General features: G+C 35.3%; 1 protein-coding gene across 8 annotated transcripts in view; it reads left to right on the top strand.

Annotated features, from left to right (window-relative positions):
* The window catches only part of BEND5 (BEN domain containing 5), an 840,137-nt gene that overhangs the window by 175,977 nt on the left and 646,065 nt on the right, over positions 1-18,095 (top strand). The gene's annotated exons all lie outside the window — the stretch shown is intronic.

Here is an 18,095-nt window from a genome sequence, read left to right as displayed (position 1 = left end):
AAGAAAAAAAAGAAAAAAGATCTTGAGAATGTTGACGTAGTGTTCATGAGGCTGTTATAAAGGAGATGAGGTAAGCAGATACATAAAATAGTTAAAACATATTACTGCCCACAGCCGAATCAAAACTTTTTGTAGGCTAGAAATAGTTTGGTCAGTGTTTTATTTTTGACCTTTGTTTATTTTTTACTTCTAGCAAAGTGTTCTAAGAGACGGTCTTTAGATTGTCAGAAAGTTAACAAGTGAAATTAATGGGGAGTAATCTCACAAATAAGCGAATGTGTAGATTTAGTGGGCAGATTGAATTTTTGTTTACAGCTCATATTTCAAGCCATTATGCCCACTGAATCTAATTGCAAGGAAATTAATATACTCCAGTTACAGTGATAGTGGGAAGGAAAAAAAAAAAAGAGAAAGATATTTTGCTGTTTGTTGCCCCTTTTCCACTTTTCTCTTTTGATGTCCATGGAGTTGATACAGACTATCAGTTGTTTTTGAAGAATAATGGTGGATGTCATTTAATAAAAACAACTTTAATAGTCTTCTGCAGGTAATCATGTGCACATCCAAGGAAGATTGACTTCTGCCTTTAACTTTTAAATTTACACTTTCCTTTGTATTTAATGAATATAGTTTTGGGACCGGCAATTTGAATGAATTTTCTACCATTTTATGTGTAGGATGCTACTTCTGCCGAGTGTTAGCAAGTGCATTACTAATATACATTTATAAGCTTTTTGAAATTGTATTTTTAAACATTTTGTCTCTTCCCCTTTTCTAAGCAATGACTGTTGCCACCAGATACTTTTCTCCCAAATTTTTCTCACAGATCTCCTGGGAAAAATAATATTTTTAATTGTGTGTACCCAGATAGAAAAGTCTGAAAGACAGGCTTGGAGATCTAGAAATGCCACTCATCTCATTAGTATTTTGTATAAAAATCTAGACGAAAGTGGTGGAGGGAAAGAGTGAACAGATTTGAAAGCTCACAACCCAATAAATTCTAAAAATCTGCTCTTTCTTTGTTTAGATGAAAATTCCACAGACTTGATAAAGCATAAACTGTGAGATAAGCTGGAGGTGTGAAACAGTTCAGTCTCTTTTTCTTTTTTTTCTTACAACTCCTTATTTTATTCAGGTGCATTTGTAGTCAGAAGCCTCTTATCAAATGTGTGCTTATAGTTGAAAATGACACACCTGCCCAGTATCTATGGTAACAAAGGCTCTCTTCAATCTCAGAATTCTTGGTGCTCTTTTCAGCCCTTTTATCCTCAGGAAGCATAGATAATAAATATTTTTAACAGTTTGTTTTAATTTCTGTTGCTATTTCTTTGTACATTTTCTGTAGTAATCTGAGCATCCTACCACTACCGACTTTTCTCCACAGGTTAGAGTGGATTGGAGTGCAGGGTTTTTGGTTTTGTACTTGTAAATATAATTTCAAAATGTGAGACAGAAAGGACAAAATAAGCATTGTATTTTTAGAAAAGAACTCTAGTCAATCTAGAATTACCTGTAATACCTACAGCTACAAGAAAGAATTCCTGCTTCTTTAGGTTGACATAAGAAACTGCAGATCTATGGAGTTGCTTCTAATGAAACTATAATAATCTATACTCCATTTTTTTAAATAGAGAAATTATCTTCTCTTTCAAATATGTACAAGTAAGCTCTTTCCTCCTGTTGAAACTGATGAAAATGGAGGAGCTAGTTTCTCATGATATCAGTTAGCTTGGATGACTCTGCACTGAATCAATGCACCATGGAAAATAATCGGATTAATAGCTTTATTCATAAGCCCTGACAATTAAAAAAAAAAAAAATCCAAACACAGGGCCTGTTTTTCCTCTTTTAAAACACTGCTCACTCTTTTCAGAGTTGTAAGTACAGTCAGTATTAGCTAAAGAAAAGGGCTTTGGTACCATCTGTTTTGTCTGGTTCTGAGATTCTTTCAGTAAAATCAGAAGACAGCTTGGGCATATTTTGAGTTTAAGTGGTATTGTGTGTACGTTCTTTTAAATCAAGGTGAAGAGACAAGTTCCCCTGTGGAGTTCAAGAATCACTTAGCAAACCACATCCTTGTCAGAAAATGTAACAATATTCTTTCTTTATAGTACACTCTATTCAAGGCTGCCTTTCATAAGACTACCCATGACACAAGGCTGCTATTCTTCAGTTTCTCCTGCACTCCTGTTTCTCATTTGACAAGCACCTTCCAACAAGTGCAAAATCATTCACTTCTAAGAACAGTCTTTTATTAAAATGTGATGTATTCCTCGTTTATGTCCTATCTATGAAACCTCATAGAACTAATCTATTTTGCAAAGGTCTATGGGTCAGATTTTGTCCCCAGGAATAGCCATGTAAATCTCAGTTGAGTCACTGAAGTTACTGTAGATTTATACTCTTGTGGTAGAGCAGTGATCTGTTCTATTTGTTAAATAATTCTTTAACCACTGTATCATTTTAATAGGAGTGATAGGAATGTGACAATTTATTATCTTGTTCTCATTACAGCATGTCAAATTTGGATACACAATAGATTGGGATATGCATAACATTTTAGGGATGGAAGAGTTTCTTAAAATTACTGAAATGTGTGCTTGAATCTTATCCTGAGAAAAGTTTTACAAGTGAAAGTGAATAATTTGGATGTAGCTGTGAAGACAAAACTAGTAGATGGATTCAAAGAGTAATATGGTCAAAATAGCTGACTGGGAGAACAAACTTTGCAGCTGTGTCTTGAAGAGCTATGAACTGCTGTAATCTATAATCAGAACAGATCTGATAATGAGTGTTGTGTCATTGGAAATATAAAATAATGGGTGAGAGGGTTCACATCTACAAATAGCCTCTAATCCAGTGGCTCAAACCCCAAGCTGAGAGATGGAAGGATAGTTTGAAATATGTTCTGTTTGACTCCAGGGCAATGGAGATATCCAATAGAGATTTTCCTGAGTTTTGGTAGTGAGATATAATAGTCATAGTTAGTTTCCTAAGGCTAAAGAAAACCTACTTTGAAAACAACAAACTTCTGAACTTCTTAGTCATCTATCTGGTTGGGAAATCAGGTATTTGAACATCTGTTGCATGTGTTTCATGCCTTATATTTCCTCTCTATCAGCTAAATGTAAGCTTTTCCCATTGTTTCTTATTTTTCAATTTTGCTTATGGTTTTCAAGTGTATGCAGTTACTGCGTAGAAAGCAGTTGGGGTTGAGCAGTGCTTGCATGAAGGTGAGAATGCTTGAACCCTACTCAACTGGACCCTCTGAAGAGAAATACAGAGCTTGGAAGCAAAAATAGGACTTTATGATGTCAAAGCTGCATCACCATCACCACAGATGATGCTGCCTCTCTGGTGAGCAATTAGCTAATGCAGTGGCTGCTGAATGCAGAATAAGTCAGACAGAAGAGCACAGAGACTCTGCTAGGTATTTTTCTTGCCACCTATGAGGAAACTTCTTTTCTTTTTTTCTTCTCTTCAGCCTGTTCTTTTTCAGGTGTGAACAACATTACTTACAACCTGATGCTTAACTTCTGGAAAAAGTTGTTCTTTGAATGATCAACCTTCAGGAATGAACAGAAGGGGTAGTTTGTGCTTTCTAAGTATATTTAGAGACTGCACTCTCATTTGTATTTACTTGTGTTACCCAGTCCATGGAGGATAGTGATAGTGGGGAGCAGAGGTCAAAAATTTGAATACAATTGTTTAATGTTATAAAAAAATTATGTTTTTCAAGGTTATTCTAATATCCTAGTCAAGAACAATATCATCACTGCGTCTTCACGTAATCAGGTTATGCTTAATAAAATATAATGCTGGATACTCAAAATGAAGATGAAATTGCAGAAGATTATGATAAAGAAAGTAAAGTTGTCATCTTCATTTTATCAAATAATTTCTACTGAACAATGGTAAAGCTCCTCATTGGCTCAGTGAAACTGTGCACAGAGGTCATCCAGAGATAATACATAATTTTCCATCACCATTTCAATTATCAGGTTGTTTTCAATTTTTCACAGGGTTAGCATGAGTTTTAGAAGCCATGGGGGCTTATTCCTTAGAGGATGGCAAATTCTCCTCAGAAAAAATGTGAAATAAAACATGAAGTCCTATGTACTTTTACCCAGTTCTTATGGGTATAAAAATTCCCTTTCTTGAAAAAGCTGCTTGAGAGAAAGTCCTTTCTTAGTCACTTTCTACAACCGAAAGGAGCAATGCACAAAGAAATTTGTACAGGAGAGAGAAATGAGAGGGGAAAAAGCTGAAGGCTGGGAGAACAAAGAAAATGATAGTTCTAAGGGGAAGAGAATGTGATTGCTCAGGAAATAATTAGACTTGTTACTTAATAAATAGTGTTTCTTCCTTTTATTATGCAGTTAGAGCTTGTTTGGTGTCTGTGAGGAAATAATTGATTTGACTTTTAACAGACACTTAATGAGTTATAGAATAGCTTAGAAATCTTCACACTGTGAATGGAATTGTTTTCACAGCTGATTTATGACATTTGTGAAGACGGGCCCAGAGTTCTAAACCAAAAGTGAACTTCTCCTACATGGAAGGTTTATTTGGATCATTCTTCATGCTCAGCCTACTTGTAGCAATTGGATTAAATGCTCTACACTATATTTTTCTTTCTCAGCTTAAGAGTGTTTGAGCCTTAGGTATTGTTGTGAGTTGCCCTTTGGAATTTTGTTTTACAAGTTGTTTCACGTTGATTGACAGTATCATACCCTGTTGCATAGAAGGAAATGAGGACAGGCTATCTGCGTTTTGGTGCACAGTAAACTTCTGATGGATGCATTCAGTCATTAATTAGAAATTCACTATACGATTTTTATCTCAGATTTTAACATAATAGCATATGGATACTAATTTTTGAATTGCCTAGAGATTACGACATGCAGGGAGTTATCACTTTTGCTGCACTCCTTACTCTACCTCTAGTCTTGTTACTTTAAATAGGAGGGGTAAAATGTGTCTATCGCAGGCTCATGGGCTTGAAACTCACTAGGGAAAATGTGACTGTGGTCAGTTGCCTGGCTATGGTTAATGAATGCTGTTTCACTGAAAATTGAAAGAAAAACCTCCTTTCTCCCTAACTTCAAATATAAGGAATAAACTCGATATGTAGTCATTAGAGTCCAGGTGGGTTTTTGCATTCTCTTTCCATTGATTAAGGCTGATTTGCAACAGGTAGATTGTAAATTTTGGGAGTGCTTTATAAAAGCTGTTTGGTGAGCACATACATGAAGAGAAACTATTTCTGTCATTATCCAGTATTAATATGTTGCATGTGGTTTGGTAGATGCTACACATCTCTGTAGGCACAGAGGTGTACTTTTAAACCACAAGAACAGATTTTGAATAGTACTATTATACTGACTGTGGGTTATTTTTATTATGGAAGCCAAACATAACACAAGTGAGGGATACAGAGCTGAAGAGACACTCTAAAGGAGGCAGTTTTTTTTTAGTACATAGAAAACAAACACTTGTCAACATAAAACCACGAGAATACCATAAATGCCATTTTTACTCTCTTAGTGTGGTTTATTACTTCTACTGCTGTAGCATTCAAGGAGCTAAAGATCATTGTGCTGGACACTGCTAAGACTCATGAAGGATATTTACACAGGCTGGGGACAACGGATGTCTTTAGCCTTCATTGACCAAGGCATAGGGGCAACCAGAGACTGGAAATAAATAGGACCTATAGAATGGAAGAACACACTTGATGCAGTGGGTCACATTCAGCATTTGGATCAACTGACTTAGGAGCAACATAGTAGACTTCATCATTTGAAGACTTTAATCAACCTGATATCTTTTGTAAACAGACATTGTTCCATCAAAAGTTTAAGGTTTGATGAGAGTTGTGAGGTGATGCTATGTGCTCCACAGAAGGCTAGATAACTTTTTTTTTAAATGTAGAAACAAAGCACAAGTTCCATACTGTTTGCAATCTAAATATATTATTTAGTCACCCTCCTATAACCATTCTTTTCTTCAGAATAACCAAATTTTTCTTATGGCTAAGATGTGGGCCAGAAATGAATGCAGTAGTCCAGCTGGTAAGTCACAGATAACACAATCATAAAAATTAGTTATACTTCAGGTAATTAGGAAGTTTCTTATTCTATCATTAATTGTGCAGCTGTTTAATTTAAATATAATCTGATTCAAAGTGTTAAAGTTTATTCTAAGCTGCATGTTACTGTTTTCCTTGCAGTCTGCAGCATTTTGTCAGGGAAATATAAAATGAGGGAATAAAAGGAAAACACTATTTTTTGTTTGCAAAATTACATGTTATGCCTATCTGTAATTTTTTTTTTTTTTTTTAGTAAAAGGAACTAGAAGTAATGCAGTTATTTCTACCGGGAAAACCCCTCAGGAGAAAGTTGTACACAGTAATTATGATTTTAGACTGAGCTGACATCTTTACTAAGTTCTGCATTATCTTACCCTATATTAAGTATGTTCGGTTTTTGAAGTGGGTGTTTCAAATGTCTTCTCTTAATTATCACTCTGTAACTGAAGAAAAAGTACAAACTCACAGCCCCTAAATGTGAAGACTATTTTGATTTGGTTTTGTTTTGATATTGTTTTTCACATATAAATCATAAAGAAACATCTGTGACTGAAATGGGGATAAGCCTCCTGCTGGTATCTTATTTCTTAATTGTAGGCTCTCATTTTACAAGCCATGTGTTGACTTGGTCCTTTCCTTGTCATGCCCTCCTCCATTGTTTACTTGCTTATATACTGGCAAAGCTGTTTATATTAGGCTGAGCAAGCTTGAAAAATGCATGTCAAATTTGTTTTAATTCAGAAACCATTTTCTTTAGCTACACATGTACGCTTGCTCCATTTTTTTTTTATTTTTCCTTTTTCATGCTGGAGTCATAGAAATGTCTCCCCTGGGTAGCAGAAGGAGGCAGGTGTTATTGAGAATAATTTTTCTGAAGAAGTGGGACCATTATTAAAGATACTTTCAGATAAATGTCACTTTTTGTACTTTCTGATATTTAACTCACATTTCAACATTTTTCTACTTGAGTATCTGTGGTGTGAGGGGACTCTTTGAAATGATCAAGCAGGATACAAAACAGAGCTTCTATTGCTGTTATGCTACTAGTACTGAAGTGTTAAGACTGAAAAAGCTTTGAAGGATTTTGGATCTAAGCAGTGTATTTGTCACCTGATTGTATTATTAGGATCAAAATCCCATTGCACTGCCTGTGGTTGGATCCTCTTCACCTTAGCACCTTAGTTCTGCACTACTTTCCACTTGATTGTTGCACAGTATTACATGTCACTCCATTTCCAAATATACTTCCATCTTTATGAAGTAGATACTGTTTTTCCTCTGGTGGAAAAGTGTTTTAAGCAGGAAGGGCTAATGAGAGCAACAGGAGAGCTGGTGCATTGGCAATGAAGCTGCTCTTCCCTCTCTTTAGATTTTCCTTCCTGTTTATACATGAAAGAGTAATTGCATCTAAAAAAATGTTTCATTTGATGATCCCAGTGCTTTGCAGACATTAATTAAGACTGATAATATCCAGAAGAGACAGGTTAGTGCTACCATTCCTGTTTTGCAGATGAAGAATGGGGTTCACAGAGTCCATGACTTACCACAAGGTTATGAGTTGTTATCTGTGTCAGAATCGGGGCTGAAACTTGGGACTAAATACTGCTTCTTTAATAGCACATGGTGACAAACCAGCCTTAACTCTGTGTCACAAATTTGAGAAAACATTTTTCCTGCCACGTTATCTTGATTAATCGACTCCTGTTTGGCAGTACATGTGGTGCCAGTGTCTCAGGCTCCCGGTATCCTGTTTTGTGAACCTTTTAAAGGTCTTCTCCATCTTGCACAGCTGTCATATCCTATCAGAGTTATTTCATGACTAAGTAGAAAGTGTATTTTGCATCTAGTTTTAATGTGCCAAATAAAATGGGAAAATGGGAAATGCAGCTGGGTAAAAAAGTAAAGGTTGTACCTTTTAGACAGTACTGAAAAGAATCTTGCAGACGTGATAAATCCATGTCCTTAGATGATTTATATTGCAGTTAGCTGTGCACTCAGGCAAAGAAAAATTAATAGAACACAGCCTGAAAGTTTTGGAAAATGAAGAGGAGGTGAAAGTATTTGGAAGCACAGAAACTGTTTTCCACCACAACTGTAATCTTAAACAATTCGGTTCTGATAGTCTGAAATATTCTGAGAATAGAAAGCAAATTCAGAAGACTGAGCGTAAAGAAGCAGCTGGAATTTTCAGGGTTTGAAGGGACAACCTTCCCCAAATATTTCTGGACATGGTTTTAGAAAATGTATGGCAAATGATGCATTTTGCTGAAATGTATCTCAACACATACATATAACAAGAGGAAAAGGAAAATAAGGGTGATACTGCCTGAGTTTCCAAATAACCTAAAAATCCTGTTAGAGGATACGTAGAAATTTCAAAAACAGAAGGCAGCGTATAGGACTTTCAGTTTTTTAAGGCGTATGTTTCTGAAATGGACACTAAATTCACAGACCCATTCCACCTGATTTCAGAAACTTCAGATTTTCTGTCTCTCTCCTAGAGCAGCAAAAGTAAATTGGCAATGAAGAGATCTGAGAACAGCACTCTGAATTTTCCCATTGCATCTAAAAAGTCATATATTGCATATTTTCCTGTATTTTTTTAATATTTAGAAACCTCCCAAATTATTTAGGAGGAATTTTATCTGTGTCTTTTTCCAGCTTTGATTTTTGACTCTTTTAGGGGGGGAAAAAAGAAGACAGGAGGATGTACCAATAACACCGCAGTTTAATGACTACTTCATGAGAAACTTAGTTGTTTTTTTTCCAGTAACATCCCCTTCATGGTTACTTATTCTTTGACCCTTGTCTTTCTAATTAATTTAGATAAAAATTAAAAACAGCATTTCCCTTATGGATTGAAATAATAGGCTTCATCCTTAATTTTGTGCACTGTAGCACATTGAGATAAAGCATTTTCATACCGTCTGCTTTGAGAGAAAAATTGTGGTCAGTCCATGTGTTTTGCATTGTGAAGACTAGAGTTTTAAATGGATCTAAGATAATCCCATCTCAGTTGCATGCATTGTCATTAACTTGTAATTTTAACATGCTCTCTAGAAAGCCAATTTGATTTGTCTGGAATTTTAATACTATTTTAAAGTTTATATAAAAAAGGATAGATAGTCCCAGTGGCAGCTGGGTGGTGAAACTAAGAGTTAGTAAGAATCAGCGAAGAACCAATGCTGACTTGCAGGCAGCAAGTCATTCAGCAGGATGCTGAAGTCAGGCAGAAATCTGTGGGCAAAGATCTCAGTGTACAGTTGGGTGTTACTCCTCCTCTTGGACCCCAAGACATTATGACTCAAACTACATTGCTTCTCTTGTCTAGACAGAGTTTTACCTGGCTTTATTCATGGAGCTTTTTCTCAGTCCTCCTGATACTAACAAGAATGATACTTCTGAGCCTGCAGCCATACAGAATCTGTAATAAAAAGAATGAGACACTAAGGTATGGCCTTGGGAATTTCCTACACTGTAAACCGATGCAGGCAGATAAGTGTAACCCCTCGAGAAAACACTTGTGGACATTTTTGCAAATGAATCCTACTGGCTTTGTGCTATTGCACTTACAGTGTCTTACCACTGGGAATACCACTGGAACTGATATTTTCACCCACCATTTAGAGTGCCCTTTCTCATCCTTTTTCTCAGTAGCATCTTGAGCTGTTTATATTTTGTTGAATTTTATAGTCTGTTTTCACGCTGCTGCAGATTTGTCAAATGGTCCACTAAATGAGTATTAAAAAAATGTGGTCAATTTTGACAGGTGGATTGAGAATTCTTCGTAGCTTGAAAGATGTGAGGTCGCTTTTCGACTGTAAGGTAAATTTGCGGGGTGTTTGTGCTAATGTCATCCACAGTGAAATGGTTAATAATAGTAACATCAGTGAGATAACAAGTGCAGCTCACACAGCTCAGAGTTATCACCTCTACCTGTCTGTAGACCTGGGAGGATATAACAGTGTATTGGATTATATTTATATTCTGTTCATATTGTTAAAGTGTTAAAAGTCATGAGGGAGGAATACTTCACCGTGATCTTACTGAATCTGTAGCAAAGGGGAAGAATCACAGAGTACTTAAATACCATGGTGAGGGCAAGAACAACACAGCGAGTTAATGTAATAAAAGCTGGCTGTAACACAGAGACATCTATAATTATGTCATGTCCCTTTCACATGTGTCTCTTCTCACTGCTTCAGGGTAGTTTTAAGAGACCATGTTTAAAAAGAATTTAAGATGTAATTTTTGGTACATTTAAGAATGTACCAAAGTCTGGGTTTTGAGTTTTTTTAGACCAGGAGTTTTGCAGGATGTTCTACAATGCTGGACCACACACAATGGGAAATCCCACTTACATCTTTACATTGTTTTACAGATATGACTAAACCTATTTTTTTTGGTTAATTAGCCTGTAAGCTCTTTGTGGCAGGGACCAAGTCTGTTGTTATGTCTCTGTGCAGTACTTAGCCCAATGGGATCATTGCTTATTATTCATATCAGAGACAGCTTAAGTCTTCTCAGCAGTGTAGGCAAAATTGAATTTTGTTGCCCCTGGGAGTGCTGGCAGATTCGGTGAGGTTTTCAAGGCGGTATAGTGTAGAGTTCATGGAGGGCTTTCAGTGTTGGGAGTGTCAGTATATTTGAAATGATTGTGAAATGTGATTGTGTTAAAGAATAAATCTAGATTATTACAAACACTTAAAAACCTACATGAAGGTCATCATAGTACTGTTAATACCCCACCTGTTAGGACATCTTCAGTTTTGCACAATCCATCTCTGCAGGTGGCAGGAACACAGCCTAACATTGTTACATACAATAGCTATGTTGTGTGGGTCAACGGACCACACAAGTTGAATGATGCAAAGGTGGAAGAGATGGAGATGTTGCAACATGACCTTGTGTTATCTTGTTTTGCATGCTTACAAGATGGCCCAACAAGTGCAGGATCTGAGCCCTGTTCTTAAGACCTGCTCATGCTTCTCAGTAGTGTCATGGTAAGCAAGGAATGTCAGAGAAAAATCAAAACAGGATCAATGTGGATCACAAATACGATTCTACTGGAGCTTTCAGAATCAGAACTACTCTAACTTAATTTGTTGCTGAAAAACATCAAAATATGAAAAGACTAAACTGATTGCAGCAAATTGCATTATATGCAGTCATAAAGGTAGGACACTTAATTGTGAATGGAAGTAGAATTTTCCTTCAGGATTCAACCTGGCTAAAATGATGCATCTGAATAAGATTTCATGGTCAAAAATGTGCTAGCTCCTTTCTCAGGTGGGCAAAAAATAATTTAAGGTTTGGTTGAAAAACTATATTCTACCTGGTTACTGTTTTTTTTTTTTTTTTTTTCAAAGCACCACTATCAAATGATTTTAACACTTTAACTCCAACATAGTTATTTGATTACTTAGAACACAAAAGTGAAAGTCTTTTAGAAATATCCAGAAGTATAAAAGAAATGGTTTGAGCTTTGAAAGCGTGACCCTTTTCAGCTGATAATTCTGCCATTAACTTAGAGACATCAGTCTGCCTGCAGACTAACAGAAACTAAGAATAAGTATTTGCTTTCAGGTGTTGCCCTTTTCATAATATTCTGCAAAGTCATTGTTTATAGGCGTACAACATAAATCTTGATCATTTTCTTTTCTTGCAATATTACTGGTATCTCAGTTGGTCAGGCTTTAACACATGGAAATGATGAGGCATGCTTATGGGATAATTATTATTGAGTTCTGCAGTAAAATAGTTCTTAAAAATTATTTCATCTATTTGTGTGAGTGTGCTGCATGTTTAAATGAGGATTGCCTAAACTGAATCTTACAATTCTTTGAGAAAAATAAGATGAGCATGATTCAGGGTTGGTTAAACACTACTGAGGTTTCCATCAAAATGTTTTAAAAAATTTTCTGTTTCTGATGCTGCCTAAAACTAGATCTTTGCTCAAATTGTACACAGTGCCTTAAAGTATTAAAGGATAGGTTACAACAAAGTATTTATGACAAGTTCTTCTGTTTAAAATGTAACTCATCTGAAAAGAAATCCTGATGGAGTGGAAAGAAATGTCTAAAGTTGTATTCACTAACATGTGTTTGAGTTCAGAGAAGAAAATAACCATGGCCTGTAGTTTTCCATGCATACTTCTGGTGTCTTCAGCTAGGAAATGTTTAATCTTGAAATCTGTTTTTCTCAATTTCTTAGAATGTGTGGAATTGATGTCTGGTTTTATCTGAAAAAGTAGCTTTTTCAGTAAGGCATGTAAAGGGCTTTGTGGTTGTATTAAATAGAAGACACATTAGAAAGTTCCAAAAATTATTATAAAACTGATTTAAACAATGTGTTCCAGCTTAAGGTATCTAAGTATAACACTCAGTGGTGGTAGTAATGCATATCTTAGAAAATAACATGATATACTAAGTAAAATGCTGTCTTCCTGAATTATTAGGTGTTACAGAGTTCTCTTCCTGTGTCTCCCCGAAGTAGGTACAGTCAGGGTATTTCATAAAAAGAGCTTGTGAGGAAGAAGTATTCATTTCTACCTGACATAGAGTACATACATCAGATACAATATGATGATAAAAAAAAAATTCTGGCAGATGTAACATTTTTGTCTGACTGGAGCATGTTAATGGATTGGGGGAAAATATGCTGCACCTTCCTTTCAGGGAAGTTAGATTTAATTTGACTTTGTTTGAATTTCATATGGTTTCCTTTGAAGACTGGTTATGCAGTATTGTGTGTATGTCCACTGGAGTGGTGGGGATTGTGCTTTTCTTTTCGGATATGTAAACTCAAACTTCTTGCTTTTCTTAATTTTTAGTATTTAATTGATCATATGCATGAAGAAGAATGTACTTCTTTTTTTTCTTTCCCTTCCTCTCACTTTTTACACATATAGGCAGATATATAACATCTACTTCTTTTTTCAAATATTTGCATATTTAAGAAAATGCAATTACCAATACACATTCTACTCTACTTGATGTAAAGCTTATTTATACACATATCTGGATCTTACTATTGGTATAAGAAAAATAAATGAATGCTTTGGACGTAACTGAGTATCTTTAAACATTGTTCCAGCTTCTTTGGTGGAGAAGGTGATTCTCTTGATAGTGGAATTTAAGCCCTTATCTCCAGTCTATGACTGGACATTCTAGTTGGCATCAAATGGGAAATTTCAGAGTAAACTGCTACAAGCAGGCAAATACTGTAGATGAATTTAGTTGCTGCTGCAGTTCTGTCTAAAAGCTTTTGAGATATGATTAAAGTTGAAACCTAAATGTAGATAAAACAAATAGGGCTAAGCTAAGTCTAAAAGGAAAGGCAGAAGAGGTTTATTTACTTTTAGGGAATGAGATTACTGTTTAAGTTGCTCTTGATCTCATTATAGGACTGTTATGTCTGTTACCTCTCTTTCTGACATTAAATTACTATATACCCCAGTTTCCATTAATGACTTTTTGAGGGAGACATTTCAGACTTTTCCTAGGAGGGGTTATATTCATTTTTCTACTACACAAAAAGATTGAAATTCTGTTCGAAAATAACAGTAAGTTAACTTATCTGAATAGTGATTAATTATGATAATATGGTCCCAGTGATTGCTACCTTCAATGTAAAATTTGAAGAAGTCTTTCATATGTTACAGATCTCCGGATTGAATAGCTTGATACATTTAGATCTGGCATTGGCATGATGTTTCGAAAGTATATTCGTGACCAAGATAGTGGCAGTTTCCTCTGGGGCCAATTTCTGCAGTCCCTATTCATCCTGAGTTGCATTGTTTCCAGTCAAAGTTTTCTAAAAAAAAAAAAAAAACAAACAAAAAACAAACAAACAAACAAAAAACTCTACAAACATACAGTTTTTTTTTCACAATTAAAACTGCCAAATCCCTGCAAACAAAGGTGTTAAAGAGCACTTCGTGCTCACAGATGAAAGTTTTTGTAATCTAAGTGAGTTAATCTTTGATACGCAGTTAATAATAATTAAAGTGACCCTTTTTTGTCTAGTTCATGACAGTGAACTGTGCAGCTTAAGCACTTATTAAGCCCTTTGTAAGTGATATGACAGGATTCTGTCACAAGAGTTCGAAGCATGAAAGTAAATTAATGTTTATACCAGCTGAAACCATTCCTGGTTTCTCCATGAGCACTTCAGTACAGTGAAGAGCTTACTTTTTATATAAATAAAAAAACATATCAAAGACAGAACCTTCAAAATATTCTGACAAATCCACTGGTTGTAGCAGAATGTCGTGCAAAGGCACTGAGCTGAATTCTTACATTATAGCCTAGATTTATAAAAAATAAATCTGGAAAGCAGGGCCTTCTGTCTTTCTGTAGTTTCTTTTCCTTTGGATGTACTCATAGATTTCATAACCAAATTATTATCCATTAGTAAAGCTGAGGGAAACATGAGAATTCTGAGACAATAGCAAATTAGTTAATAATCTCTGCAAAATTTGTATTAAGTGTCTAATGACTTAAACACTTTCTATTTATAAGAAACAGAGCATAGCTCTACTCAACTTAAGAAGGGAAATTAAAAGAAAAAAAGGTTGAGGAGAGGAGGAAATATCTATGTTAACATGACCCCATTTTAATGCACCCACTTTCATCTTCAATTTCTAAACCACAATAAGTTGCAAATGTTTCCCACTTCACAATAGGAACTTGGGAATGAGAAGCATTGATTTCTCCCTCATATGTACCTAACATGATCAAGGAAAACTCCTGGTGAATATAAGCCTTTTGTCATGGTATACTAAGGGGCTAGAGAAAAAAAAAAAGTTTCACTTATCATTTTTGGAAAGCGGAGTAGTTTTGATTTTCTTTAAATTAAATGATATTTGCAAAGGTGATGATATCTGATGATGATTTCTTTGCATGTATGCAATCTGTATTTTCAGGATTAACCATATCAGATGAGATAGAATAGGTTTTCTTTTATATCTAACCCTGTGTACTGAGCTGAGTAGATATGACATCTAATTGGAAAGAACAGCTATGTGGCTGAGAGTAATGGAGATTAATTAGTGTCGTGTAATTGCAAGAGAATTGTTTGTGATAAATTTTGCAGGTATTTTGTATACAATGGGGGCATGAGAGACTGCATTATAATTGTCATGGGGTTCAAGGATGTCCTAGTTTATGCTTTCTCAAAATTGCTCTTTTCCTCCCTAAACTGTTTTTTCTCCAGACCAGATGTTTCTTCCTGTACTTAGTTTTAGTAAATGGTTTAAATACTTGACATCAAATTCTGCCGATGTGTAAGTAGGTTTAATGCTGCTTTCAGTAATTTTTTTCCCTGTGCACACCAGGGCTGCAATTGGCTGGCCAAACAGGATTTGTTCAAGTCAGGATTTCGACCTGGAACAGTAATGCAGCTTTAGCATCTGTCCTAACAAAATTCCATTTAATATCCTTAAATTATTCTCTTATGTCAGTTCTGATTATATTACAAGTACTGTACAGTTGGAAGCACTGGCACAATGACAATATACTATATTCATGAAGTATTAGAATTTTTCTGTAATTAGTTCAATTTTATTTATTTATTTATTTATTTATTTATTTTTGGAGGGTGGAAATTGTGTTTAAAGGATGACTGCAGCAATATTAGGAAAAGGCAGGAAGCTATATCATTGCTAATCAATCTAGAGAGCTCTGTCTCTTACAGATGTCAATACAAAGTTAAGTGCTAAAATAATTGTAGTGTAGGCTTTCTCATAATTACTGTTGTTCATTTGGTATGTTGTGCAAAAAAAAAAAAAAAAAAAAAAGGAAAAGAAAAGAGGAATTTACTTTGCTGTCAGCAGCCGCAAATCTCTAAGGAGAATGAAAGAAGATAGCAGAAGGCTGATAGTCATCCATCATTCCTGACAATTTCACAGCCTAGAATAACTTGACAGAGACCCAGAACAAAATGTTGTTGAGAATTGAATGCTGCTAAGCTGAGTGAATTGACTTTCTGATGTCAAAGCAGGACCTGCTTGAAGTGGCTGATAGTTTTTCTTTTCTGATTTCAGAAACACTGATGCTTAAACTGCTTTGTGAATGCTCTCAGCAGATTTGGAAACTGGGGAACTGTTTTAAAACTTTCTCTCCAGATATTTGTAACGGCTTTGTACATTAATATAAGTCAGGAAGTGTGTGAATTTGGTTGCATTTACTAGAAAAGAGATTTGAACTTTACGTCCTCTGCTCTAGACAGCCTGAAGCAGGCATAAGGAATCAGAATTGTTCAGAACGTGTCTTGAAACAAGAAATGTTTCAAGGACCAGGCTCGTGTCACCCCCATTGCCTTTGGGGCTGTATAGCCACTCTGCCACTAGCATTGGTAAGGCGAGGACGATCACAGGTTGTTACTGGACAAAGTCTGCCTCTGCAAAAAGTGGGAATGAATTTACTGTCTTTGGATGCCCATTCTATTGTTATTACTATTTTAATTTAAAACATTCTTGCATTGAGTTTAGAATAGGTATGAAATCTCTGCAATAGTACATCAGAATGAGATAAGTTGTGACACAGCTCCTGTTTAAGTAGAATTTGTTTATAAAGGAGATAGTTTTCCAGCTATTTACTTAGGAAAAAAAAAAAGAGATTGGAAATGTTCCTAAATTATGATAATTAGACATTTATTTACCAATAAATATTGCTAGTTTTATCTAGTATTGAAAGACTAACCTTTTAAATTGCTCACAACCGTTAAAACATACAGAGAGCACAACTGCAGGGTTTAAGGGGAAAGAACTCTCATTTTGTAAAAGCCATGTTAGATCCTAGTAGTATAAAAAGAAATGTAGTGTAAATAGGATGCGTAGGCTAAGCACACCATCACTGATCAATAATGCATAAGACTTAGCAGATTTTGTTGTAAACCTAACTGTACAGGTTTAGTCACAGTGGGACCCATTGCTTTGCACTCAGACATTTGAAGACTAAGAACAGGGAATTTCATTAGACTGGAAAATCCTCTGCAGCCACTCCCCAGTCTCTCTGAATATTTTTCAGATATGCTCTCACATGTCTGTTGTCTGTGTTGTTTTTTTTCCTTAATGGATGTATTACTAGTACAGTACTTCATTGCTAATTTAACTCCACTATAAATTGACATAAGGAACAGACATCTTCAAAGTGGTCTGCTTCCTAGTAATGATGTTATATCAACTGTCTTTATGCTCATGTAGAATAAAAGGTTACAGAATCAAACCTACCAGTCTACGACATTTTATCTTTATTTCCAGTTTACTTACAAATATAATGGATGGTGCCTGTTAGACTGAGGCATGGATCTAGCATTTTATGATTTCTTGCATCCTTAAAGCAGTGCCAAGAAATATTAACCAGGAAACTAGTAAGCCAGTTTTACTGTGTCTTGGTGCTAAAACAAAAACAAACAAACAAAAAACAAATCAAATCAAATTACATACCGTAGTGCTGTGTCCCATCCTTTATTTCTTCTCCTTTCCTTTCCCTTCATCACAAGAAAGAAAAGAAAACCCCTAAGCTTTCATAAGAGCTAATGTATAACTTCTTAAAAGACAGAGACAGAAAGAAAGAAAAAAAAAAGCTAGGCTTTCTCACATTTGAAATTTAGGACCACTATATTCTGCATTTGTCTAGAGGTCTTATCTAATCAGTACAGTCCCTCCAAAAAGAGGTTCCTAGGGATAAAATAGCTGTCATTGTCACATTCTAATCTGAATTTACTTCTCCAAGTGATATCAAATATTTTATCTGTCTCTCTAATTTATGCTGTTATTTTCTAATTCATCAGATATGAGAGCTTCACTGAAGACAGTTTTCTATACCCTATTTACTGACAGTATGTATTTACTGACAGTTATGTCATAACCAGGTTTTATGCATTCTGTGATGTAGGATCTTTTTCTCAGGGCCTAAATATTTCAAAGAATGAACATATTTTAAATTTTGTATGGCTTTCCAAAAAATATTTGAAATGTTATGAATTCAGTATTTTATAT

The sequence above is a fragment of the Gallus gallus genome, chromosome 8 (assembly GCF_016699485.2).
Source record: "Gallus gallus isolate bGalGal1 chromosome 8, bGalGal1.mat.broiler.GRCg7b, whole genome shotgun sequence".
NCBI lineage: Eukaryota > Metazoa > Chordata > Aves > Galliformes > Phasianidae > Gallus > Gallus gallus.
The sequence above is the reverse complement of the archived record's forward strand: the minus strand, read 5'-3'. Positions and strand labels throughout refer to the sequence as shown.